At 39.3% G+C, this 25,546-nt stretch overlaps 1 protein-coding gene and 1 non-coding gene across 3 annotated transcripts in view; one reads left to right on the forward strand and one right to left on the reverse strand.

Annotated features, from left to right (window-relative positions):
• SPECC1 (sperm antigen with calponin homology and coiled-coil domains 1) overlaps positions 1-25,016 on the reverse strand; it is a 358,846-nt gene extending 333,830 nt beyond the window's left edge. Inside the window, exon 1 of one of the 2 annotated variants that reach the window (XM_053568570.1) lies at positions 24,987-25,016. The gene's annotated coding sequence lies outside the window, so the exon portion shown is untranslated. The remainder of the gene's footprint in view (positions 1-24,986) is intronic. The other variant, XM_053568569.1, reaches the window with a different exon arrangement.
• Positions 12,791-12,975, forward strand: LOC128571523 (U2 spliceosomal RNA). The gene has a single exon (XR_008375922.1). It is a non-coding gene; the product is annotated as a U2 spliceosomal RNA (small nuclear RNA).
• Positions 25,017-25,546: the final 530 nt, after the last annotated feature.

The raw sequence follows: 25,546 nt of genomic DNA on the forward strand, positions 1-25,546 counted from the left end.
AGAACTCAGAAATCAAAGAACAGAATGTAACCTCCACACTGATGCAAAAGATAAAACTAAGCAATGGACTCTCACAAAATAAGACGAATAGAATACTACCACACTTATCAATTATCTCAATAAATGTTAATGGTTTGAATTCTCCACTGAAGAGACATAGATTGGCTGACTGGATTAAAAAACACAAGCCATCCATTTGGTGTCTGCAAGAAACACACCTGGCTTCAAAAGACAAATTACAGCTCCGAGTCAAGGGTTGGAAGACAATTTTTCAGGCAAATGGAATTCAGAAGAAAAGAGGAGTTGCAATCTTATTTTCAGATACATGTGGATTTAAAGCAACTAAAGTCAAAAAAGACAAAGATGGTCACTTTATATTGGTCAAGGGAAAAATACAACAAGAAGACATTTCAATTCTAAATATCTATGCACCCAATTTAAATGCTCCCAGATTCTTGAAACAGACCTTACTCAGTCTGAGCAATATGATATCTGATAATACCATAATAACAGGGGACCTTAACACTCCTCTTACAGAGCTGGACAGCTCTTACAGAGCTGTTTAGATCCTCTAAACAGAAAATAAACAAAGATATAAGAGACTTAAATGAGACCCTAGAACAAATGTGCTTGATAGACGCATAAGGAACACTCCATCCCAAAGATAAAGAATATACATTCTTCTCATCACCCATGGAACATTCTCCAAAATTGATCATATCCTGGGACACAAAACAAATATCAACAGAATCAAAAGAATTGAAATTTTACCTTGTATCTTCTCAGACCATAAGGCACTAAAGGTGGAACTCAACTCTAACATAAATGCTCGACCCCACCCAAAGGCATGGAAACTAAACAATCTTCTGTTGAATAACAGATGGGTGCAGGAAGAAATAAAACAGGAAATCATTAACTTCCTTGAGCATAACAACAATGAAGACACAAGCTACCAAAACCTGTGGGATACTGCAAAAGCAGTTTTGAGAGGAAAAGTCATCGCTTTAGATGCCTACATTCGAAAAACAGAAAGAGAGCACATCAACAATCTCACAAGAGATCTTATGGAATTGGAAAAAGAAGAACAATCTAAGCCTAAACTCAATAGAAGAAAAGAAATATCCAAAATCAAATCACAGATCAATGAAATTGAAAACAAAAGAATCATTCAGAAAATTAATGAAACAAGGAGTTGGTTTTTTGAAAAAATAAATAAAATAGATAAACCATTGGCCAGACTAATGAGGAATAGAAAAGTAAAATCTCTAGTAACCTCAACCAGAAATGATAAAGGGGAAATAACAACTGATCCCACAGAGATACAAGAGATCATCTCTGAATACTACCAGAAACTCTATGCCCAGAAATTTAACAATGTGAAAGTAATGGATCAATATTTGGAATCACACCCTCTCCCTAGACTCAGCCAGGAACAAATAGAGCTCCTGAACAGACCAATTTCAAGCACTGAGATCAAAGAAACAATAAAAAATCTTCCAACCAAAAAATGCCCTGGTCCAGATGGCTTCGCTCCAGAATTCTATCAAACCTTCAAGGAAGAGCTCATTCCTGTACTGCAGAAATTATTCCAAAAAATTGAGGAAGAAGGAATCTTCCCCAACACATTCTATGAAGCAAACATCACCCTGATACCAAAACCAGGAAAAGACCCAACCAAAAAGGAGAATTTCAGACCAATCTCACCCATGAACATAGACGCAAAAATTCTCAACAAAATCCTAGCCAATAGATTACAGCTTATCATCAAAAAAGTCATTCATCATGATCAAGTAGGCTTCATCCCAGGGATGCAAGGGTGGTTTAACATACGCAAGTCTATAAACGTTATCCACCATATTAACAGAGGCAAAAATAAAGATCGCATGATCCTCTCAATAGATGCAGAAAAAGCATTTGATAAAATCCAGCATCCTTTTCTAATTAGAACACTGAAGAGTATAGGCATAGGTGGCACATTTTTAAAACTCACTGAAGCTATCTATGACAAACCCACAGCCAATATTTTACTGAATGGAGTAAAACTGAAAGCTTTTCCTCTTAGAACTGGAACCAGACAAGGTTGTCCTCTGTCACCTTTACTATTCAACGTAGTGCTGGAAGTTCTAGCCAATACAATTAGGCAAGACAAGGAAATAAAGGGAATCCAAATGGGAGCAGAGGAGGTCAAACTCTCCCTCTTTGCTGATGACATGATCTTATACTTAGAGAACCCCAAAGACTCAACCACAAGACTCCTAGAAGTCATCAAAAAATACAGTAATGTTTCAGGATATAAAATCAATGTCCACAAGTCAGTAGCCTTTGTGTACACCAATAACAGTCAAGATGAGAAGCTAATTAAGGACACAACTACCTTCACCATAGTCTCAAAGAAAATGAAATACCTAGGAATATACCTAACGAAGGAGGTGAAGGACCTCTATAAAGAAAACTATGAAATCCTCAGAAAGGAAATAGCAGAGGATATTAACAAATGGAAGAACATACCATGCTCATGGATGGGAAGAATCAACATTGTTAAAATGTCTATACTTCCCAAAGCAATCTACCTATTCAATGCCATTCCTATCAAAATACTAACATCGTACTTTCAAGATTTGGAAAAAATGATTCTGCGTTTTGTATGGAACCGGAAAAAACCCCGTATAGCTAAGGCAGTTCTCTGTAACAAAAATAAAGCTGGGGGCATCAGCATACCAGATTTTAGTCTGTACTACAAAGCCATAGTGCTCAAGACAGCATGGTACTGGCACAAAAACAGAGACATAGACACTTGGAATCGAATTGAAAACCAAGAAATGAAACTAAGATTTTACAACCACCTAATCTTTGATAAACCAAACAAGAACATACCTTGGGGGAAAGACTCCCTATTCAATAAATGGTGTTGGGAGAACTGGATGTCTACATGTAAAAGACTGAAACTGGACCCACACCTTTCCCCACTCACAAAAATTGATTCAAGATGGATAAATGACTTAAACTTAAGGCATGAAACAAAATAAAAATTCTCAAAGAAAGCATAGGAAAAACACTGGAAGATATTGGCCTGGGGAAAGACTTCATGAAGAAGACTGCCATGGCAATTGCAACAACAACAAAAATAAACAAATGGGACTTTTGTTTGTACAGCTAAGGAGACAATAACCAAAGCAAAGAGACAACCTACACAATGGGAAAGGATATTTGCATATTTTCAATCAGACAAAAGCTTGATAACTAGGATCTATAGAGAACTCAAATTAATCCACATGAAAAAAGCCAACAATCCCTTATATCAATGGGCAAGAGACATGAATAGAACTTTCTCTAAAGACGACAGATGAATGGCTAACAAACACATGAAAAAATGTTCATCATCTCTATATATTAGAGAAATGCAAATCAAAACAACCCTGAGGTATCATCTAACCCCAGTGAGAATGGCCCACATCACAAAATCTCAGAACTGCAGATGCTGGCGTGGATGTGGAGAGAAGGGAACACTTTTACACTGCTGGTGGGACTGCAAACTTGTACAACTTTTCTGGAAGGAAGTATGGAGAAACCTCAAAGCACTCAAGCTAGACCTCCCATTTGATCCTGCAATCCCATTACTGGGCATCTACCCAGAAGGAAAGAAATCCTTTTATCATAAGGACACTTGTACTAGACTGTTTATTGCAGCTCAATTTACAATCGCCAAAATGTGGAAACAGCCTAAATGCCCACCAACCCAGGAATGGATTAACAAGCTGTGGTATATGTATACCATGGAATACTATTCAGCCATTAAATAAATGGAGACTTTACATCCTTCGTATTAACCTCGATGGACGTGGAAGACATTATTCTTAGTAAAGCATCACAAGAATGGAGAAGCATGAATCCTATGTACTCAATTTTGATATGAGGACAATTAATGACAATTATGGTTATGGGGGGGAAACAGAAAGAGGGAAGGAGGGAGGAGGGTGGGGTCTTGGTGTGTGTCACACTTTATGTGGGCAAGACATGATTGCAAGAGGGACTTTACCTAACAATTGCAATCAGTGTAACCTGGCTTATTGTACCCTCAATGAATCCCCAACAATAAAAAAAAAAAACAAAAACTGAATACACATTCTTCTCATCAGCCCACAGAACATACTCCAAAATCGACCACATCCTAGGCCACAAATCAACCTCAGCAAATTTTAAAAAATAGAAATTATTCCTTGCATCTTCTCAGACCATTATGGAATAAAAATTGAACTCAATAACAACAGGAACCTGCATACCCATATGAAAACATGGAAGTTAAACAAACTTATGCTGAAGGATAGATGGGTTATAGACAAGATTAAGAAGGAAATCACCAAATTTTTGGAACAAAACAACAATCAAGACATGAATTACCAGAACCTCTGGGATAATGAAAGACAGTCCTAAGAGGGAAATTAATAGCACTGCAAGCCTTCCTCAAGAAAACGGAAAGAGAGGAAGTTAATAACTTAATGGGACATCTCAAGTAACTGGTGAAGTTAAAACACTCCAATCCCAAACCCAGCAGAAGAAAAGAAATAACCAAAATCAGAGAAGAATTAAATGAAATTGAAAACAAAAGAATTATACAACAGTAGTCCCAGCTACTCGGGAGGCTGAGGCAAGAGAATCGCTTAAGCCCAGGAGTTGGAGGTTGCTGTGAGCTGTGTGAGGCCATGGTACTCTACCGAGGGCCATAAAGTAAGACTATGTCTCTACAAAAAAAAAAAAAAAGGATTATACAACAGATCGATAAATCCAAAAGTTGGTTTTTTGAAAAGATCAATAAAATAGATAAACCTTTGGCCAACCTAACCAGGAAAAAAAGAGTAAGATCTCTAATTTCATCAATGAGAAATGGTAATGATGAAATAACAACAGACCCCTCAGAAATTCAAAAAATTCTTAATGAATACTACAAGAAACTCTACTCTCAGAAATATGAAAATCTGAAAGAAATCGACCAATACCTGGAAGTACGCCACCTACCAAGACTTAGCCAGAATGAAGTGTAAATGTTGAACAGGCCTATATCAAGTTGTGAAATAGCATCAACTATACAAAATCTTCCTAAAAAGAAAAGCCCAGGACCAGATGGCTTTACGTCAGAATTTTACCAAACCTTTAAAGAAGAACTAGTACCTATATTACTAAACCTCTTCCAAAATATAGAAAAAGAAGAAATATTACCCAACACATTCTATGAAGCAAACATCACCTTGATCCCCAAACCAGGGAAAGACCGAACAAGAAAAGAAAACTATAGACCAATATCACTAATTAATATTGATGCTAAAATACTCAATAAGATCCTAACAAACAGAATCCAACAACACATCAAAAAAATTATACACCACGACCAAGTGGGATTTATCCCAGGGTCTCAAGGCTGATTCAATATACGTAAATCTATGAATGTAATTCAGCACATAAACAAACTAAAAAATAAGGACCGTATGATTCTTTCAATTGATGCAGAAAAAGCTTTTGATAATACCCAGCATCCCTTCATGATCACGACACTTAAGAACATTGGTATAGAAGGGACATTTCTTAAACTAATAGAGGCCATCTACAGCAAACCCACAACCAATATCATATTGAATGGAGTTAAATTGAAATCATTTCCACTTAGATCAGGAACCAGGCAAGGTTGCCCATTGTCTCTATTGCTCTTTAACATTGTAATGGAAGTTTTAGCCATTGAATTAGGGAAAAAAAGGTGATCAAGGGTATACGCATAGGGTCAGAAGACATCAAACTTTCACTTTTTGCAGATGATATGATCGTATATCTGGACAACACTAGGGATTCTACTACAAAACTTTTAGAAGTGATCAAGGAATAAAGCAATGTCTCAGGCTACAAAATCAACACCCATAAATCTGTAGCCTTTATATATACCAACAATAACCAAGCCGAAAAAACAGTCAAGGACTCTATTCCTTTCACAGTAGTGCCAAAGAAGATGAAATATTTGGGAGTATACCGAACAAAGGACATGAAAGATCTCTACAAAGGGAAGTATGAAACTTTAAAAAAAGAAATACCTGAAGATGTTAACAAATGGAACAACATACCATGCTCATGGCTGGGAAGAATCAACATTGTTAAAATGTCTATACTACCCAAAGCAATATATAATTTTAATGCAATTCCTATTAAAGCTCCATTGTTATATTTTAAAGATCTTGAAAAAATAATACTTCGTTTTATATGGAATCAGAAAAAACCTCGAATAGCCAAAAATTACTCAGCAATAAAAACACAGCAGGAGGAATCACACTACCAGACCTGAGACTGTACTATAAATCAATAGTGATCATAACAGCATGGTATTGGCACAAAAACAGAGAAGTAGATCTGAAACAGAATAGAGAACCAAGAGATGAATCCAGATACTTACTGTTATTTGATCTTTGACAAGCCAATTAAAAACATTCAGTGGGGAAAAGACTCCCTATTTAACAAATGGTGCTGGGTGAACTGGCTGGCAACCTGTAGAAGATTGAAACTGGACCCACACCTTTCACCATTAACTAAGATAGACTCTCACTGGATAAAAGATTTAAACTTAAGACATGAAACTATAAAAATACTTGAAGAAAAGTCTTGAAGGAATTGGCCTGGGTGAATATTTTATGAGGAGGACTCCCCAGGCAATTGAAGCAGTATCAAAAATACACTACTGGGACCTGATCAAACTAAAAAGCTTCTGCATAGATAGCCAAGAACACAGTAAGTAAAACCAGCAGACAGCCCTCAGAATGGGAGAAAATATTTGCAGGTTATACCTCTGATAAAGGTCTAATAACCAGAATCCACAGAGAACTCAAACGTATTAGCAAGAAAAGAACACGTGATCCCATCTCAGGGTGGGCAAGGGACTTGAAGAGAAACTTCTCTAAAGAAGACAGATGCATAATCTACAATCACATGAAAAAAAGCTCATCATCCTTAATCATCAGAGAAATGCAAATCAAAACTACTTTGAGATATCACCTAACCCCAGTAAGAGTAGCCCACATAACAAAATCCCAAACCCAGAGATGTTGGTGTGGATGTGGAGAAAAGGGCACACTTCTACACTGCTGGTGGGAATGCACACTAATACGTTCCTTCTGGAAGGATGTTTGGAGAATACTGAGAGTCCTAAAAATAGACCTGCCATTCAATCCTGTAATTCCTTTACTAGGTTTATACCCAGAAGACCAAAAGTCACAATATAACAAAGACATCTGTACCAGAATGTTTATTGCAGCCCAATTCATAATTGCTAAGTCATGGAAGAAGCCCAAGTGCCCGTCGACCCACGAATGGACTAGCAAATTGTGGTACATGTATACCATGGAATATTATGCAGCCTTAAAGAAAGATGGAGACTTTACCTCTTTCATGTTTACGTGGATGGAGCTGGAACATACTCTTTTTAGCAAAGTATCTCAGGATTGGAAGAAAAAGTATCCAATGTACTCAGCCCTACTATGAAGCTAAATTATAGCTTTCACATGAAGGCTATAACCCAACTATAGCACAAGACTATGGGGAAAGGGCCAAGGAAGCGGAAGGGAGGGGGGAGGTTAAGGTAGAGGGAGAGTAATGGGTGGGGCCACACCTATCGTGCATCTTAGAATGTGTACAGGTGAAACTTACTAAAGGCAGAATACAAATGTCTACATACAATAACTAAGAAAACGCCATGAAGGGTACATTGAACAGTTTGATGAGAATATTGCAGATTGTATATGAAACCAGCACATTGTACCCCTTGATTGCACTAATGTACACAGCTATGATTTAACAATAAAAAAAAATAATAAAAAGAAAAAAAATCAGCCTATCATAGGGACATAATGCCACGTAATGGTCTCTAATTCAGTGTATTTACTTTGATATAGAGAATAGTATTCTATCTTCACAGAATGTGAGCAGATGCTTCAGATGTCCTCAGCTCTTTCTTTGTCCATTAATTTAATGAAGAGTCAAACTCTACAACTATCATTGTAAATTTGTCTATTTCTCTTTTTAACTTTTTAGTTTTTTCTTTCATGTATTTGAAAGCTCTTTTAGCACATACATTCATTTTTGTAACTGTCACTTCTTCCTGATGAATCAATCATTTTATCTTTTTTTTATTGTTGGGAATTCATAGAGAGTACAGAGAGTGAGGTTACAAAAAAAAAAAAAAAAAAGAAAGAAAGAGAAGGGAGATCAGCTTCCAGTATTATAGTATTATAGTATGAGCTCCAGACCCATTCCCCAGTGAAACTTTGAAAATTATTTTTTAAGAAACAACCATTTAAAGCCTCTGGACAAGTAGCAAATAAAGAAACTTCAACTAAAGGAAATCTATGAATATTCAGGAAGAAAGGCAAAAGTCTATGTGGTATCTGAAGTAAAACTACTTCTTCCTTCCCCCCTCCCAGCTAGTGATGTAGAGACTCCACTCAGAACACAGAGCCTTTGCAAGACCAAGAACACTCCCTCTCACCTCAGCTCCGGGGAAATAGCTCTCTTCCCAGCAGGACATTGGTGTTTCTCATTCTGCTCCCAGCTACCTGGATGGGTGTGATTTAGAGGTGGCGGCTCCTTGCTTCTGCTGAGCCGCTGCTTGTGAAATAGAGGCTATATCTTGAGTTCAGTGTGCTGAGAATACTGGGCCCTGATCACCCCTGCTCTGGCCCAAGAGGCAGTGGTTTCATATCAAGAGAGGCAAGGTGAGAGGACTCAGATCACTGCCCTGACTCTCAGTGAGTTCTCAGCTCCTTGAGTAGGATATACTCAAAGAAAAGCTAGCCATTGTTTCCGCTTTCAACTCCAGAATCCTGGCTCAGGAATTTTGCCTGGGGGGAGAAACAGCCAGTAAAATAGACAGCTCCTAATGTCTTCCACAAGGAACTGACTTCATTTCCAATAGTTTGGAGAAATTCAAGCCTAAGAGCATTCTCAAGAATAGTGAATATTGTGCTGAAAGGTTTCTAACAAGAGATTTATGGCTTCAATGAAGATACAATGGCTGGCCAGTTTGCAGGAGAGAACTCGGGAATAAGAGAGCTCGGAGGATCTTAGCTGGGGTTAGAATATCAAACACTAACTTCGGAAACTATTCAAAGGGGCCATAATTTTATTGTGTTGATTTATAGAGCAATTTTTATGCTCCAGGGCATTGTTGAAAACAATAGAACATCCAACAGTTAGTGAATTTCAGCCAACAGCTGGGTGGACTGGAAAAGAAGCTTGTCAATATCACTATCATTTAAAAATGACTGTGGGCATACCCAAAGCTGAGCTTCCTTGAGAAGCAACATCAGAAGTTTAACATTGGTGGGGTGGGGAATAGACATCACTAAAAGAACTCCTGCAGTCACTAAATAAATAAACAAATAACAGTAAGAAGATCCCCAGGTGGGAGGCCAGTACTCAAAGTTCCTACTATACAGTATCTGAAAGGTCCAGTTTCCAACAAAAGAAAATTATGAGGCATGAAAAGAAACAAGGAAGTGTGGCCCATAGTTTTGTTGTTAGAAGGGGAGGGAGGCAGATAAGAGAAACTGCAAGTGAGAGCAAACAATTATCAAATTTAATAGAAAATGAATTCAGAATAACCACTGAATATGTTCACAGAATTAAAGAAAAGTATGATTAAAGAAGTAAAGGGAGATATGATAACTGTTAGATGTTGAAAGGTGCTGCAAAGAACCAAGCCAAGTAGTGTTAATGACAGAGATTTTTTTTTTTTTTGTAGAGACAGAGTCTCACTTTATGGCCCTCGGTAGAGTGCCGTGGCCTCACACAGCTCACTGCAACCTCCAACTCCTGGGCTTAAGGATTCTCCTGTCTCAGCCTCCCGAGTAGCTGGGACTACAGGAATGACAGAGATTTTTAAGAGCATACACAAGCAGATGGGCTGCCACTGACCGTGGAAAATGGCCACAGCGCTGACTTATGGTAAGGAGCCTCTTTTAAAGCAATTCAGCGTTGTACATGTGTATGTAGCTCAGGAGGTGGTTGCCTTGTCAGTCATAGCTCAGTAACTGAGTGTGGTGCAAAAGAGCAACAGGTTGTCTGCTAGAGGCCTTGTAAAAGTTTGGAGGGTTATCTGCTGGAAATCTGTAACCTGGAAGAACTATTTTAACAGAACCAGAAAAGCAAGGATAGTTCTATTCTTTGATAAATGAATGTCCAGACTGACTAGAGCCAGAAAAAGACTAACAAGTCCTATTTGCTTAAGAATAGTCAAACACATTGGAGGTAGAGGGAGAATAACAAGTCCTATTCTCTTCTTTACTTAATGAGTGTTTAAACCCCACAAAGGTAAAAACTTAATGTTTATTCCCAGAGGCAGAGAAAGACTAACAATAACACTATCACACCAAAATAGAAAATATCAATAAACATGTAGAAATTAGGCTCAGCGCCAGTAGCTCAATGAGTAAGGGTACTGGCCACATAAGCTGAGGGTGGCAGGTTCGAGCCCACCCTAGGCCTACTGAACAATGACAACTGCAACCAAAAATAGCTGACCCTTATGGCGGATACCTATAGTCCCAGCTACTTGGGAGGCTGAGGCAAGAGAATCATTTAAGCCCAAGAGTTTGAGGTTGCTTTGCTGTGAGCTATGATGCCACAGTACTCTATTGAGGGTGACATAGTGAGACTCTGTCTAAAAAAAAAAAAGATGTAGAAATTATCAAAAAAAAAATAAAATGGAAATTCTGGAGTTGAAAAGTAAAATAACTAAAATTAAAAGCTCACTACAGGCATGGTGACTTGCAAATCTAATCTGAGCACTCTGGGAGGCCAAGGCAGGAGTCTTACTTGAGGTCAGGAGTTCAAGACCAGCCTGAGTAAAAGCAAGATACATCTCTATTAAAAACAGAAAATTTAGTTGGGTGCGATGGTGTGTGCCTCTAGTCCCAGCTACTCAGAAGGCTGAGGCAGGAGGATTGCTTCAGCCTAGGAGTTTGGGGTTGGAGTGAGATATGATGACTCACTGCTCTCTAACCAAGAACAACAGAGCAAGATTCTGTCTCAAAAACAAACAAAAAATTCACTAGATGGAACTCAGTCACAGATCTGAATTGGCAGAAGAAAAAAAAATAGTGAACCTGAAGGTAGAACAATAGACATTATTCAACTGAAGAACAAAAAGAACAAGGAAAAATGAATAGAATCTCAGAGAATTGTGGGGCCCCATTAAGCACACCAACATATGCATAATGGGAATACCAGAAGGAGAGGAGAAAGGGAAAAGGAAAGGAAAATATTTGAAGAAATAATGATTAAAAACTCTCCAAAGTTATTGAAAAATAATAACCTATACAATCAAGAAGCTTCATAAACTCCAAGCAGAATAAATAAAAAATATCCACAAACACACACCATGGTAAAAATGAAAGGCAAAAATAAGGAGAAAATCTTGAAAGCAGAGAAAAATGCCTCATCATTTACATAGGAACCACAATAAAATAAGTAGCTAACTTCTCATCAGAAACAATTAAAGATAACATATTCAAAGTGCTCAAAGGAAAAAACCGTCAACCAAGATTCCTATACTCAGCAAAGCTATCTTTCAAAAACGAAGATGAAGTAGAACATATATCCACAAGAATGGAAATGGAGGTCTTAAAGGGATGTATAAGCATTTATCCACAATAGCCAGATTGTGGAAGCAACCCAGTGTCCATCAACTGATGAATAGATATCAACTATTATACAGAATTAAAAAGGAATAAAACTCTGCCTCAAAAAACAAATTGTTATGCACAAAATACATAGTTGGACTTGTAACATTTAGAAATATACATATATTTACCAATAACCACACAAAAGGGTAGGCTGGAACAAAGCTGAAACAGGCTAAGAAAATTACTATGGATAACAAATTAATAATGATAACGACAGAATGGTTCATTTTATAATATTAAAAGCTATATTATAAGGTGCTAAAATATATATACACATTTTAAGCTACCTTGTTGGAAATAAAATCAATAACGGTTCATTCTTCCATTTGATAACATCTTATGTCTTTTCTCAGGGTTTTATAGTTCTCTCTGTAGAGGTCCTTCACATACTTTGTTAGGTATATCAAAGGTATTTCATTTACTTTGAAGCTGCTGTGAAGGGAACTGTGTCTTGAGTCTCAGCTTGACTCTTGTTGGTATATACGAAGGCTACTGACTTGTATACATTGATTTTATATCCCAAGATGTTACTGTATTTCTTGATTACTTCCAGGAGTCTTATGGTTGAGTCCTTTGAGTTTTCAAAGCATAGATTATATTATCTGCAAAGAGTGAAAGTCTGACTTCCTCTGTCCCCGTTTGGATACCTTTGATAATCCTCTCTTGCCTAATTGCACTGACTAGGACTTTCAGCACTATGTTGAATAGTAATGGCAATAATGGACTTCCTTGTCGGGTTCCAGTTCTAAGCAGAAATGCTTTTGGCTTTTCTCCATTCAGCATGATATTGGGCTGTGGGTTTGTCATAGATTGCTTCTATCAGTTTAAGAAATGTCCCATATATGTCTCTTTTCTTAAGTGTTCATATCAGAAAAGAATGCTAAATTTTGTCAAATGCTTTTTTTTACATCTATTGAGAGGATGATATGGTCTTTGTTTTTCCTTCTGCTTATATGGTGAATAACCTTTATGGATATGTGTATGTTAAACTAGCCTTGCATCCCTGGAATAAAGCCAACCTGGTCATAAAGTTTTGTTTTGTTTTTGTTTTTATTTTTTTTTTTTAAATGTGTAGCTGAATTGCTTCTCGGCCTTTTGGCTAAGATCAAGTGCAGTATCTGTTCTTATCAGTTTAAATGTGTAGCTGAACTCTATTTGCTAGGATTTTATTGATTTTGCATTTTGTAGTATTCTTTTTTAGCTGAATCCATTCCTGGTTTTGGCAGAACACTTATGTACTATTGGTGGGATTGCAAAGTAAAACAGTCTTTTTGTTTCTGTTTTTAGTTTTTTGAGACAGAGTCTCACTTTGTCCATAGTAGCTCACAGCACTATTGAGGCTCCTAATACACAACCTTTTTGAAAAGAAATACAGAGAATCTTCAAGGAAGTGGAAATAGACCTTCTATTTGATCCCACAATCTTATTACTAGGTATCTACCAAGAAGAAAAAAAATCATTTTACCATAAGAACATATGCACTAGAATGTTTATCCCAGCTGATTTCACAATTGCCAAGATGTGGAAACAGGGTGGTGCCTGTGGCTCAGTGAGTAGGGTGCTGGCCCCATGTACTGAGAGTGGTGAGTTCGAACCCAACCCCAGCCAAACTGCAACAATAAAAAAAAAAAAAGATGTGGAAACAACCCAGGTGCCCATCAACCTAGGAACAGATTAATAAACTGTGATATATGGACTACTATTCATTCATAAAAAAGAAAGACTTTGCAATTTTTGTATTTACCTGGATAGATTTCGAGAACACTCTCCTTAGTAAAACATCTCAAGAATGGAAAATCAAGTATCCCATGTACTCAATACTAAGTTGAAACTAGTAGATTGGCTCAGTGCCTATAGCCCAGGGGCTAGGGTGGCATACACCCGAACCCAGCCCGGGCCTGCCAAACAACAATGACAACTACAACCAAAAAACAGCCGGGCATTGTGGTGGGTACCTGTAGTCCCAGCTACTTGGGAGGCTGAGGCAAGAGAATCACTTAAGCCCAAGAGTTTGAGGTTGCTGTGAGCTGTGAGGCCACAGTACTCTACCAAGAGCAACACAGTGAGACTCTGTCTCAAAAAAAAAAAGAAACTAGTAGATTAACAACTACATGGTTCACATGAGAGAAAAACACAAATTCAAGAAGGGAAGAGGAGGAGGAGGCTTGTTAAGTTCCCAACTAACACGTACAATGTAGGGTATATGGCACACCTCCTGGATGAAGGACTCAGCCACAACTCGGACTTTACTTTACAAATGCAAACAATGTAACCTAATCATATATACCCTCATAGTAATCTAAAATTTAAAAAGAGGGGGCCAGCGCAGTGGCTCACACCTGTAATCCTAGCACTCTGAGAGGCCAAGACAAGAGGATTGCTTGAGCTCACGAGTTTGAGACCAGTCTGAACAAAAAGCAAGACCCTCCCCATCTCTACTAAAAATAGAAAAACTGAGGCAAGAGAATCGCTTGAGCCCAAGAGTTGGAGGTTGCTGTGAGCTATGATGTCACGCCCTATCCAGGGCCGACAGCTTGAGACTCTGTCTCAAAAAAAAAAGAAGAAGAAAAAAAGAAAGGGGCTCAGCGCCTATGGCTCAGCAGCTAGGGTGACAGCCACATACACCAGAGCTGGCAGGTTCAAATCCAGCCCAGGACTGCCAAACAACAACGACAACTTTAACCAAAAAATAGCCGGGCATTTTGGCGGGCACCTGTAGTCCCAGCTACTTGGGAGGCTGAGGCAAGAGAATCACTTAAGCCCAAGAGTTTGAGGTTGCTGTGAGCTGTGGTGCCACAGCACTCTACTGAGGGTGACACAGTGAGACTGTGTCTCAAAAAAAAAAAAAAAAAGAAAGAAAGAAAGAAAAAGAAATCCCCACTGAAACATGGGAAAAGAGCATGAACAGGCAACTTATGTTAAAGGACACTTAAATAGATAATAAACATATATAAAGATACACTCAAACTTGGCAGTAATTAGGGAGACGCAAACTAAAAGAGGGCAAATGCTAAAAATTAGAGAATGGAATGATGCCAAGTGTTCAGAATAATGCCGAGGACTTTGGAACCCTTATGCATGTGTGGCTTGAGTTTGGAAGATGGCACAGCTGTCTGGGGAGCAGACTGGCAGTGATTCAGCACTGCTTGTGGTCTCTGGGAATAGGAATCAATCCGAGCATATGTCCCCTGGAAAGGATGTGCAAAATGTGGTAGATACAAAGACCAGATGGTCACAAAGTAACAGGGATGGGTGGTGGGCAATAACCTAAGATATAGAATAAAGGCTAGAACATGACACCATTTATGCAAATTAAAAATATATGCTCACAGAATAGTGTACAGGTGACCCTGGAACAGCATGAGTTTGGACTAGACGGGTCACTTTACTCAGATTTCTTCTGCCTCTGCCACCTCAGAGATAGCAAAACCAACCCTTTCTTTTCCTCCTCTTCCTTCTCAGCCTACTCAACATGAAAACAACAGGATGCAACCATTTATGACAATTCACTTCCATTTTGGAAAGAGTAAATATATCTTCTCCTCTTTATGATTTTCTTTATAACAGTGTCTTTTCTCTAGCTTACTTTATTTTAAGGCTACAGTACATACATATAACATACAAAATACATGTTAATCAACTATGTTATCAGTAAGGCTTCAAGTCAACAGTAGACTATTAAGTTTTAGAGAAAGTCAAAAGTTATATGTATGTGAATTTTTGACTGTGTAGGGGTCAGTGTCCCTAATCTCATCGTTAAAGGGTCAGTTGTAAATACATGAAAGCATAAAAATGAAACTTAATAGAATGTCTGTGGCTGAGCATGGTGGTTCATACCTGTAATTATAGCACTTTGGGAGGCTGAGGTGATAAGATCACTTGAGGCCAGGTGTTGGAGACCAGTGTGAGTAAGAATGAGACCTCCATCTCTACAAAAAATAGAAAAACTAGCCAGGCGTGGTGGCACATGCCTGTGTTCCCAGCTATTTGGGAGGCTGAGGCAGTAAGATCACCCAAGCCCAGGACTTTGAGGATGCAGAGAGCTATGATGACATCACTGCCTTCTAACCCCGGTAACAGAGTGAGACCTTGTTTTGAAAACAAAAAGAATAGCTGTCTGTGGGTGGAAAAGAATGAGAGTGGGGTACAGGCATAAAATGGAATGAATGAATTGAATAAATGAACCAACAAATGCATGAACAAGCAAAACAGGGAGGGGCTTCCATGGACCAAAGACCATAAAGTGCTAAGGGAGATAATATAATTAATTCAATTCCTCACTCCTGAGGTCTCAAAACATGGAGAAAGGGAGGAAGTGGGTCTATAACCAAACACACTTGGTTGGTTGCTGTTCTGTCCTCAAGGAGTTCTCAATCATTTGGAAGATTAAACTCAGACACAAACTGAAGCAACAAAAATTAATTCAACCACAGAAGAGAGCACATCATAACTCTTCAATAATCATCAGCAGCACATCATAACTCTTCAATAATCGTGAAGGGTAGTCTAACGGCAGGTAGTACAGACGCGAAACTTCACAACAAGCACCCAGAGTAAGAATCACCAAGTTCTTAATCAACATAACAAAATATCGACATCGGAAATCAATAGGAGAAAAGAGTTACTCAAGCACATAGAAGAAATGATTAGACATCCTTCGAAAGGTTCCAAGGGACTTACATCTATGAAAATGAAGCTGCTGATGTGTGAAAATCTCTGTGATTATACTATGACATAAAAAAGCAAGATGAAAGGCAGATATAGAATAATGCTACTATTTGTGCAAACAAGGAGGAATGAGGCATGTGATTCATATTTGTTTATGTCTGCGTGAAGAAAGTAGGTATGGAGATATAAGAAGCTAATACAATGGTAACCAATGGTTACCAGAGAACTGGGTAGCTAGGAGGGTAGGGATGTTAAAGAGACCCTTTCTTTTGTATTTTTTTTTTCTTTTGAGACAGAGTCTCACTTTGTCACCCTTGGCAGAATGTTGTGGCATCATAGCTCACAGCAACCTCAAACTCCTAGGCTCAAGCAATTCTCTTGCCTCAGCCTCCCAAGTAGCTGGGACTACAGGTGCCCACCACACGCCTGGCTATTTTTACAGATGGGGTCTCACTCTTGCTCAGGCTGGTCTTGAACCTGTGAGGTCAGGCAATACACTCGCCTCAGCCTCCCAAAATGCTGGGATTACAGGCGTAAGCCACCACACCTGGCCTTCTCTTGTATTTTTTGGAGCACACTCTCGCTGTGTTGCCCTGGCTTTATAAAGTGCAGTGGTGTCACCATATCTCATAGCAAACTCAAACTCCCTGGCCTCAAGGATCCTCCTACTCCAATAGCTGGGACTACAGGTGAGCCTCACAATGCCCTAATTTTTCTATTTTTAATAGAGAGGGTTTCACTCTTGCCCAAGCTGGTCTCTAACTCCTCACCTCAATTGATCCTCCCACCTGCTCAGAGTGCTAGGATTACAGGCATGAGCCACTGCTCCAGCCTAGGAGACCTTCCCCTTTCACCTTTCTAATACAGTTTGGGTTTTAAGCACTGATTTTTGCACCTATTTCATTTTTTTCTTCCTGCAGTTTTTGGCCGGGGCTGGGTTTGAACCCGCCACCTCCGGCATATGGGGCTGGCGCCCTACTCTTGAGCCACAGGCGCCACCCACCTATTTCATATTTTTTAATTTAAAAAGCAGAGACTTTGAAAGTTACAAATATGATAATTAACATTATCAACAACAAAAAACACTCAGGAGATCAGCTAAAGAGTTGATTAGACAAATCTAAACACTAGATTACTGAACTGGAAAATCAAGCCACAGAACAACCCAGAATGCAGCCCATAAAGATAAAGCCACACGACTGGGCGCAGTGGCTCATGCCTGTAATCCTAGCACTCTGCAAGGCAGAGTCGGGTGGATCACCGCAGCTCAGGAGTTCAAGATCAGCCTGAGCAAGAATGAGACGCCATCAAGAAAGAAAAGAGAACTAGCCAGGCGTTGTGGTTCACGTCTGTAGTCCCAGCTACTCAGGAGGCTGAGGCAGGAGGATCGCTTGAGCCCAAGAGTTTAAGGTTGCTGTGAGCCATGATGTAATGGTACTCTGCCCAAGGTGGCAGAGTGAGACTCTCAAAAAGAAAAAAGGAAAAAATAAAAGAAAGAAATGTAAGGAATCACCAAAGTGCTGAGCAGGAAGAACCAAAAAGATCTACCCCTAGACAAGTAGTGGTGAAATTTTAGAACATCAGAGAAAATAAAAAGGTGAACTACAAAGAAACAGGAATCAGACTTCTTTCTCCTCAACCACACTAGATGCCAGCAGATAATGAAACATTATCTTCAAGACTCTGATGTTTTTCACCTAGAATCCTATACCCAGCCATAAATATTCACATGGAAAGGAAAAATTTTTAATATTTTTTGAATATGCAAGGGCTCAGAAAGTTTTATCACCCACAGAATGCCTGAAAACAAAACAAACAAGTATTTAAGGTACTTGACTCAAGCAAAACAAATGAGTTTATGTTTTCATGAAGAAACTCACTCTCTTCTGATGCTTTTATAAGAGCAAATAATCTGTAAAATTCAGTTTATCTAAATAACTATTTATGCATAATATATAAAAACCCAAAATTTCATATGATCTTAATATGTGACAATTAAAATAATGGATGGCCAAGGGTTGTTTTTTTTTTTGCTTTATTCATGGAGAGTTCATATAACTAGATAATCTTTTAAACAGCAAGAGAAAAAAATGTTTAGATACCTGTGAAAAATTAAGGGTACTAAAGGAGCTCAATTTCATTTACTGCCAGGGAAATCCAAATTAAAACCACCATGTTATATCCACCAGAATGAATAAAATGGTAAAGGACATTACCAAGAGTTGGCAAGGATATGGAGCAATCACACACAAACTACTGGGGTAAATAAACTGATACAACTACTGCTGAAACTGTTCAGCATATCTACTAGAACTGAGCATATACATGGTCTAATACCAAGCAATTCCACTCCTAGATACATACTCAACAGAAATGCAGACACTCACTCAACTAAAGACATGTACCAGGATATTCATACAGCACTATTCACAATAGTCCAAAACTCCAAATACCCTACATGTGAAACAAGGTAGAAAGTATCTTCATTACAGATATTTACATACTGAAACGTACAACAATCAAAATGAAGGAACCACAACTATACTCAAGATACAGACAAATCTCACAAATGTTATGTTGGTGAAAAGAAGCCAGGTATAAAAGGCTACATACTATATTAGTCTATGGATATTAAGCATAAAAACAGGTAAAACTAACTTACAGTGTTAGAAATCCAAACAGTGGCTATCCTTGGTGGTGAATGGCACAAGGAAGATTCTGGAATATAGATATTTGTACCTGCAAGGTCATAGCAGCATTATTCACATTATTCTTGTTCTGTGTGTTCAGTTCAGCAAAATTCATTAATCTATATATTATAAATGTGTACACCTTTATGTATTTATATTATATCTCAATATGAAGTTGCCAAAAAGAAATTATGGGTAACTACCATGAGCAGAGTAGGCTCAGGAGACTACTGAGCCATGAGCAGAGTGGGAATGAAGTCAGTTATTTCAATGAGAAGGATAAGACAGAATAAAAACTCAATCTATCAAAAAGCAGGAAAAGAATGGAGGTTAGCAGGAAATAAGCACCAGAAATAGAAAACATAAAATAAGATGACAGAATAAACCCCAAAATATCAGTAATCAACATAAATATAAATGGGTTAAAATCACCTATTTAAAGAGAAAGATTTCATAGCCATAAGGATGGCTACTATCAAAAAAATCAAAACATAACAAGTGTTGGCAAGGGGGAGGGAAGGGAATGAGCAAGTGGGGAGAGGGGAGGAGGAAGGGTCATGGGGGTCACAGTGTATGACACACCTCTTGGGGGCATGACACAATTGTAAGAGGGACTTTAACAAATGCAATCAGCGTAACCTAATTCTTTGTACTTTCAATGAATCCCAAACAATTAAAAAAAAAGTGTTAGCAAGGATGTGGAGAAAGTGGAATCCTCATGCATTTCTGATGGGAACATAAAATAGTACAACTGCTATGGAAAACAGCATATTTAGCTCTCAAAAAATTAAAGATAAAATTACTATATGATCCAGCAATTTTATAAAATGCCTCGGTATACACCCAAAAGAACTGAAAGCAGGGTCTTAAAGAGATATTTGCACCTGCAAGGTCATAGCAGCATTATTCACAATAGTTAAAATGTGGAAGCAACACACATATTCACTGACAGAAGATGAGTAAGCAAATATGGTATATACACAAAATGGAATATTATTCAGCAGTTAAAAGAAGAAAATTCTGACACATGCTACCCTGGGGACAGCATGATAAATGAAAAAAGCCAGTACAATGAGGTACTATAGTAGGTACTCACTATGAGGTACCTAAATAGGCAAACTCATAGAGAAAGTAGAATGGTGGTTGCCAGGGGTTGGGGAGAAGGGGTAACAGTTATAGAGATTCAATTCTGCAAGATAAAAAAGTTCTGGAGATGGACTGCTCAACGTTGTAAGTGTACTTAACACCAGTGGAATATACACATAAAAATGGTAAATGGTAAAAATATAGTAAATTTTATGTTGTGTGTATTTTACCATAATTAAAAAAAAATAAGTAGTAATTAAACAATATCTAGCTGTAAGCTAACAACAAGAGTAAACTAAAAAAAAAACACAGAAAATTAAAAATAAATGAATGGACAAAGGTATGCAGGAGAAATGCTAACAAAAAGCAGGTATTACAGTATTAATACTCAGACAATATAGAATTTAAAGCAAAAATAAATAAAACGGCTATTTTATTTCCAAAAGGGTAAACTGACTAAGAAGATGTAAGTACCTAAAAGCACAGGTTCAAAAATATAATGTTTAAAGAAACACATACGTATATGTTAATTGATAGAAATGGAACAACAAAGCCCTATAAGAATCACAATAGAAGTCTTTAACACAATTTTCAGAATTAACAGGTCCAACAGAGAAAAAATAAGTTGAGGTCACAGAGATCATAAATTATAATCAATAAACTTGAGGTAAATATAGAACTTTGTTTGTTCAAATGCAAATTCATTTCTGGAAGGTCTTTTGTCTTTTGTATTTGGAAACTGAGTCTCACTCTGTTGCCCAGGCTAGAGTGCAATGGCATCATAACTCACTGCAACCTCAAACTCTTGGGCTCAAGCAATCCTCTTGCTTCAGCCTCATGAGTAGCTGAGACCGCAGGTGCCTGCTACAACACCCAGTTAATTTTTTCTATTTTTAGTAGAGACAAGGTCTCACTCTTGCGCAGGCTGGTCTTGAACTCCTGAGTTCAAGTAATCATCCTGCCTCTGCTTTCCAGAGTGCCAGGATTACAAGGCATGAGCCACTGCACCCAGCCTAATTTCTATTTTTAATCTTTATTTTTCTTTTAGCACTATGGCAGAATAGAAATCTCCAAACCAGAGAGTGCAGGGGGAACACTTGAAAAAATTGGCCTGGGAGAATACTTTATGAGGAGGACACCCCAGGCAATTGAAGCACCATCAAAAATACATTACTAGGATCTGATCAAATTAAAAAGCTTCTGCACTGCCAAGAACACACTAAGTAAAGCAAATAGACAGCCCTCAGAATGGGAGAGGATTTTTGCAAGTTATATCTCCGACAAAGGTCTAATAACCAAAATTCACAGAGAACTCAAACTTATTAATAAGAAAAAAACAAATGATCCCATTTCATTGTGGGCAAGAGACAGGAACAGAAACTTCTCTGAAGAAGACAGGCGCATGGTCTACAGACACATGAAAAAACGCTCATCATCTTTAATCACCAGAGAAATGCAAACCAAAACCACTCTGAGATACCATCCAACTCCAGTAAGAGTAGTCCACCTCACAAAAGCCCCAAACTACAGATGTTGGCATGGATGTGGAGAAAAGGGAATGCTTCTGCACTGCTGGTGGGAATGCAAGCTAGTATGTTCCTTTTGGAAGGAAGTTTGGAGAACACTCAGGGATCTAAATGTAGACCTACAGTTTGATCCTGCAATTCCTCTTCTAGGTGTATATCCAAAAGACCAAAAATCATTTGGCAACAAAGATATTTGCACCAGATTGTTCATTGCAGCTCAATTCACAATTGCCAAGTCATGGAAGAAGCCCAAGTGCCCATCCACCCATGAATGGATTAATAAATTATGGTATATGTATACCATGGAATACTATAACTCTTTTATGTTTACATGGATGGAGCTGGAAAATATTCTTCTTAGTAAAGTATCTCAGGAATGGAAAAAAAAATCTAATGTACTCAGTACTACTACGAAACCAATTTATAATCACTCACACATTCATATGAAAGTTGAATCACAACTATAGCCCAGGATGAAGGCGGGAAGGGGAGAGGGAGGGGAAAGAAGGGGGGGCCAATAGAGGGAGGGTTAATAGGGGGACCACACCTATGGAGCATATTGCAAGTACAAGTTGGATCTATCAGGTGTAGAATACAAATGTCTTAACACTGCAATTGGGTAAAGGTGAAGGCTATGTTAATTAGTAGGATTTAAGCACTCCAATTTGTACAAATAATCAACACATTGAATCCCACAATGGCATAAACGTATTCCTGATCTATATACAAATGACTTAATAAAAAAAAATAAAAGAAATCCCCAAACCTTCTTGATACAAAAGAACTTTTAAACATGCTAGAAAATATATAAATATCTTTTAAATCAATGGAAGAGCAATAATGGTGAAGCCAAAGTTTAATAATGCATACAAAATAAAGGTATTTTCAATTATAAAAACAGAGAATTTATCATCACTGAAAAAGAACTATCCAAAGCATGCACTTGAGGAGAAAGGAAAAATGGAGTGGAGAAAATGGTAATCAGACAGATAAATCTAATAAATAGTGACCTAGAAAATAGTAACAACAGCAAAAATGTCTAATTTGAAGTGTTAAATGGAAAATACATCTAAAGACAAATGGGAAGTAACTGAAATGAAAGCCTTAAGAAGTCCGTGCCCTGTTTAGGAGGGGGCTGATTGATTAAATGATTCAAGCTTTCAATTCAAAAGGCTAGAACTTGAACAAAATAAACTCAAATTAAGTAGAAGGAAATAAAAATTAAAAACAGAAGTTAACAATATGGAAAGAAACAGGATTAATCAATAAATACAAAAGCTGGTTCTTTGAAACGATTAATAAAATAAGCAATTGTTAACCAAGTCTGACCAATTAAAAAAAAGAGAAAAGGTACCAAAAATAAGACTGTATTGGGAAGAAATAGGACATGCCACAGATATGTTAAAAGTTTCTCACAACAGAATACTATATATACAACATTATGCTAACATATATGAAATTTCAATAATGTTAGTGACTTTCTAGGAAAACAGAAAATATGGAAAAAAATGAAAAGGTAGTTAAATACTGACACCAGTCCCCTAAAAATCCCCTGTGGCATCCCAGGCAGTCTGGAGGCAAGTCCCACCAAACTTGAAGGAGCAGATAGTTCTTCTGCTCCGGAGGTTAGAAAATGATGGAAATTTTTCCAATTTAATCAGTGAGGACAGCATAATCCCAATTATGAACTCAGACAAAAATGAGGGAGGGGAATCTATATATCAATCTCACTTAGAAATGCAGATACCAAATCCTTAAAAAATGTTAATTTACTGATTCTATCAAACAATCCCAAATTGCATTTTAAATTAGACCAGGATTTTAGAGAAAGAAATTTAGCAACACAATCACCTATGTTAACAATTTTAAGAAGGAAACCTACATCGCCCGTATCAATTCATGCTGTACAAAAGCATCTGGGGAAAAAAGGCAATACCCATCCCTGACTAGAACATTCTTCTAAAACCAAGATAAAGATGTCTTATTTAAGCTTAACAGTCAACGTTTAATAGAGGGTAACCAAGAGAAAACAAGCAATAAGAATTACTAGTATTAGAAAGAAACATCTGTTTCTTAACACACAGTAAGAATATTGACCTCGAACAGCCAAAAAAATCAGCTGGAAAACCCATGAAAACTGATACAGAGTTTAGTACGGAGTCTCACCTTCAGACCTAGTTTGGGCTACCAAATTAACCTTGCTTGTTTCGAGAGTTAATTTGAGCAAATTCTGCAGAGTAAGGTATTAGGATTGGCAAGCTTTTAACCCTCCCTGTCCCTCCCCCTTAAATGTTGAAATAACACAGGGTTTGAAACTGGATAACAAAATCTCCCGAAACCAAAAATTGTTCTGAAGGGTTGAGTTGTCCCTCTAACTCAAAAACACTTTATCTCTGGCCTCCAGCTACCGCAGCTGCTAAAGGATAAGCGTGTCAACCAGCCCAACACACTGCGTCCGACAGAGGGCACCGAAGAGCACCGCCGCACGAGTATTTTTTTCAAACTGTATACTGCTTATTATATAAACTTACGGGCCGGCAAGCGCAGCTTCCACAAAATAAAAATAAGATGTTCAGAGTCAAACTAGATTAAAACCAAAAACAACCGCATGAAACTAATTGTATTCCAACGCCATTTGGGAAAGGAGGTTGTCACCGCTGCGCTCACGACAGGCTCCGCATCACCAGCACCCACGAGCGCCCCGCCGTCCCCGGGCTCCCCAGGTGCACCGCGCTGTGGCCCCGAAGCCGACCCGGGAGATGCGCGCCCGCGTCCTTCAGTCATCCCGGGCAGGAAGGAGCCCGGAGCCCTGTGGACACCAAGCGTGGCCAACGGCGTGTGGGTGCCCGACACCACACACCAACCCCAGGGCAGCACGAGGGAGGGTGCGGGAGGCTCCCCGGGCCCCAGGAGCCCGGGCCGGGCATACCCACACACCTGTCTCACTATGACTAGGGCTGTGGTCGCCTCCAAGGGCCGCAGACGTCTGGAGCCACCTGGCCCCCAGTCCCAGGCTCCTGCGACAACCCCTGGGGCCCGGAGGGGAGCCGGCGGCCACCTGCCGCTGCCACCTGAGGCACCGGTCCCGACGCTCCCGGGCTGGGCAGAACACTGCAGAACAGCCGTCCCGGGCTGGCGGCAGCACCCGAGGGGCGCTGGGGCCACCACGACGATGCCCGCAGCGCGTCTTCCCAGAGGGGCAGTCCTGTGCCCCACAGGACTCCCGGACCCTGCAATCTCCCGCCTCACTCGGGAGGACAACGGAGCTGAGCGGCACAGGAGTGGCCAACGCGGCTCGTACTCACCGGCGCATGTGGGCTCCCGTCGCGCCACCGCCGCCCGCAGCCGCCGCAACTCCCGGCGCTCTAGGATGCTCGGCGAGAGGTCCCCGCGAGCCCACCGGCGCCTCCCGTCAGGCGCCTGTAGGGGGCGGGCGCGAGCCGGCGCGGAGCTCCCTGGGAGATGTAGTCCGTGGCCCCCGCCGCTGCGCTCTCCGCCTGCGGCTGGGTCCTCACCACCTACCCTGCGCCCACGGGCCGTCGGCGTTGGAGCGGCCAGTCCAGACCTGGGCCCCTCTCCGCTCTCTAGACCCCTGGTTCCCAAGAGTGGTACTCGGACCAGCAGCTTCAGCCTCACTGGGAGCTTGATGAAATGCAAATTCTCCGTCCCACTGAGGCTCTTCAGTTTTTACTGTAATGCGACTCTGAAGGAGGGGCCGAGCAATCTGCACTTTCGCTAGTGAGTCTTAAGTACCTTCAAGTTTGAGAACCACTGCTCTAGACTTGTCCTCCACTCCCTCAACGAACTTCATCACGCCTGTGACATTACCTGCGCAGAAACTAAAGTCCCAGGTGCTTGGATCTTT

The sequence above is a fragment of the Nycticebus coucang genome, chromosome 18 (assembly GCF_027406575.1).
Source record: "Nycticebus coucang isolate mNycCou1 chromosome 18, mNycCou1.pri, whole genome shotgun sequence".
Lineage (NCBI taxonomy): Eukaryota > Metazoa > Chordata > Mammalia > Primates > Lorisidae > Nycticebus > Nycticebus coucang.